We start from the raw sequence: 3,303 nt of genomic DNA on the forward strand, positions 1-3,303 counted from the left end.
GAAGTAATTTCATAAACTTGTTTATGAATCGAAAAGGAAATCTCCATGCGTTATTAGGATTGTTATTCATTGCATATCTTGTGAACATCCAATATGTGTGATTTAGTATAACCGCTCACGACTTGTTTGTGTTCTTGGTAAAACTATTCACAAAGGCCTGACTTATGTATTGGTATGACTTTTATCAGTGAAACCGATCTTAAGTAATCACCTGAGATGGTATGGTCGAGTTTGTGTTTTGTTGAACCGAATCTGGGTAAAGGGGAACCGATCCTATGAAGAGGTGCAACACATCACAGAGGAGAATCGATCCTTGTATGAGGTGCAACAAGTTTGTAGCAGAAAGGGGAACCGATCCTATGGACATGTGCAACACATATGAGTTAGATACCATATATATGTGGGGAACCGGTCCTAGTACCTAGTCAACCGAATTTTGGAAAGCTAGTGTAACTATTCAAAGTACTCACATGGAGGTAGAACCAAAACTTGTTTTGCTAGAACCGTTAAACCCATGATTTGTGATTGAGTATTTCTTAATCAATCGCATAGTTCTTGAAAGTCGGATGAACCAATTCTAAACTTGTTTGGAAGTGTGGAAAATCGATTTCAAGGTCGTAAGTTTGAAAGAGGACTTACTAAGTAAGGATGTCGGCATACTTTGAACACGTACATGAACAAAATCCCAGGATCGAAATATAAATAAGTTAAGAATCTTTTAATTAAGGTTTTTAATTTTATTTTAGGAAAATGAGAATTAGTAATGTGCATTTACTAGTTGAGATTTTCCAAAGAGATTTTCGGTCATTATTTTGGACAGAGCATTTCTAGGAATTATGAAAACCGAATTTGGAATATATTGAATATCTTTGAGAATATTTTCGGTTTTGGAAATTCCTTGGTATCCAAACTTCCTTGTCTATAAATACTTGAAGTTTGCATTTCTAGCAAACTAATCCTTCATGACATCAAAATTCCTCGGTTGTGTTGTTACCGGTGAAGCCGCCTATTCGGAGAGGAGAGTAACCTAATTTGGCGAAATCTCTTACGGCTGCTCAGTTTAAAGTCTTCTTTGGGATTGAGAAGCTCTACGAGTACCGTTGGTGGGAAAATAGATAATTGTGGTTTATCTTGTATTTTCAATTGATTTGATTGACTAACGATGGTTTATATTTGATTGCACCTAGTTTTTTTATGCTTTAGAATCTTCTCTTCTGATATATGATTCACTCAAACTAGATCGAAGTTTCGACAGGGATCTTTAGACTGTTGTTAGTACTAAAGACGATCTTGTGATAATCCATTGTTAAGAGACTCCGTTCTGTGCGTGATTAATCACAAGAGATTCAAGCTGTTGTGTGCAGGTGTTTATTGAAGATATAAGAAGATTTGAAGACAAAGAAGATATCAAAGATTTCTGATTTGGGTTTCATAATCTTTGGTGTGCACAATACTTGTTTCGGTATAAGAGGATCCAACTATAATAGGTTTATCCTTTTGGTAGATTGGATTCAATAGTTGTGTAGATCGGCATCAATACAATTCTTTGTGATTAAAAGTATTGATTGCAAAAATCTTAACAATTACCTTTGATGATTGAACATAAGATAGATCTAAGAACCTGACGAAGGATTTTATGTTAAGATAAACAGAAGAGCCTTTGTCCGACTCACATCACTTAATTGAACATATTTGATACCAAAAAGATTTGTTGTTCCTTTACTGTTTGGAATATGAACCAAAGGAATTGTTCCAAGTACGTGACTTATTCATAAGTTGGAGGCGTGGGAATACAGACGGAACTAGGTGAACTATAGGTTTAGTTACTTGGTCTCAACTATACGAAGTTAGTTTAATTTTTTGTAGCGGCTTAATCCTGAGAGTATTCAATTCTGGACAAGGTCCCGGGGTTTTTACGCATTTGCGCTTTCCTCGTTAACAAAATCTTGCCGTGTCATTTACATTATATTTCCGTATTATAATTGTTTTATTATAATTAAAGTAAATTACACAAACTTTAATTCTTATTTACTTGATAAGTAATCCTATTGTGTTTGATTAAGTACGAACCTTTTTATCAAGTAAACATACTTCGTTGTTGTATTGTCTCGATCTCGTATCCATAGACGATCACACGAAGTATGAACCGATTAGTTGCATTGTATCAACTCAGTCCATAGACAATCACTTTCGGAGAAAGGACTTATAGGTAGGAAAAGTTTTAGCTTGAGGTATATTTGGGTACCCTCGCCTTTTTAGATATTGATAGAGATGTTTATGAGGAAGTCTCAAAGTATGTTAAGTTTTTGGATTCATTGAAAATGAAGAAGATTACAACTTCTCATGTCACACCTCTTCTGACTCATCTCTGTCGAGAAAACAATAAATTGAAAAGGATTTACGGAGGTCTTTATGGTTGGAATCTCTCTTGCGAATCGATCCTCAAAGATACCGAGGAAAACCTTAGTAGAAAGTCACTTGAATGTGATTGTGTTTATCAAAAATACTTCTTGTTAGAATAGAAACTTGCAGAAATTGAAGAAAGGATTAATTCCCAGCAAGCAAGTTTTGATGACAGAGAAGGCGCATATCTCGCTCAAGAAAAACGCCTTGAGGCTGATTTAGTTGTTGCTCTTGATAAAATAAAGATGTTGGAAGATGACTTGAAAAAGTTCAATACTAGTTCAAGCAAATTAACCATTATGCTAGAAGCAAGTAAAAATCATCGTGATACACGAGGATTGGGCTATAAGGGAATATATTCTCCAAGTACTAGCAAAGAGGTAAAATTTGTCAAGGCTAGTGATTCTTCTCAACAAAAATTTTCCACTGATGGCAAAAGTGAAATACCTTCACCGGCAGTTAAGGCTCAAAAGAGCAAAGTATATCAACCTCCAAAGTCAGCACACACGGATCGAGGTAAGAACATTCCTTATGTTTGCCACCATTGCGGAAATAAAGGTCACCTGGAAAGGAGATGTCGTTTCCGTATAAGGAATGAGAAAATTCATGATGTTCTTTTTTGGGCATCACAAGAAGTTGTGAAACCAAGATCATATGTTAAGACCAATCTCCTTAGCATTACAGGTTGTAACTGTCCAACCTTTAGACAAAGGAATCAGTGTTGTGATAACCCAAGATTTTCCTATAAACGTCATACGAAGCCTTTTCAAAATCGTAATGGTTATCAAAAGTATAACTTCGTAAAGACGAACACAAGATCTGATGCTCCCAATTGGAGAAAGACTAACTTGTAAAAGAATAGCCAATCCAATTCTCTTCCAAGAATTTTAGAAGAGGGTA

This window comes from Papaver somniferum, unplaced genomic scaffold, assembly GCF_003573695.1.
Source record: "Papaver somniferum cultivar HN1 unplaced genomic scaffold, ASM357369v1 unplaced-scaffold_99, whole genome shotgun sequence".
Classification (NCBI taxonomy): domain Eukaryota; kingdom Viridiplantae; phylum Streptophyta; class Magnoliopsida; order Ranunculales; family Papaveraceae; genus Papaver; species Papaver somniferum.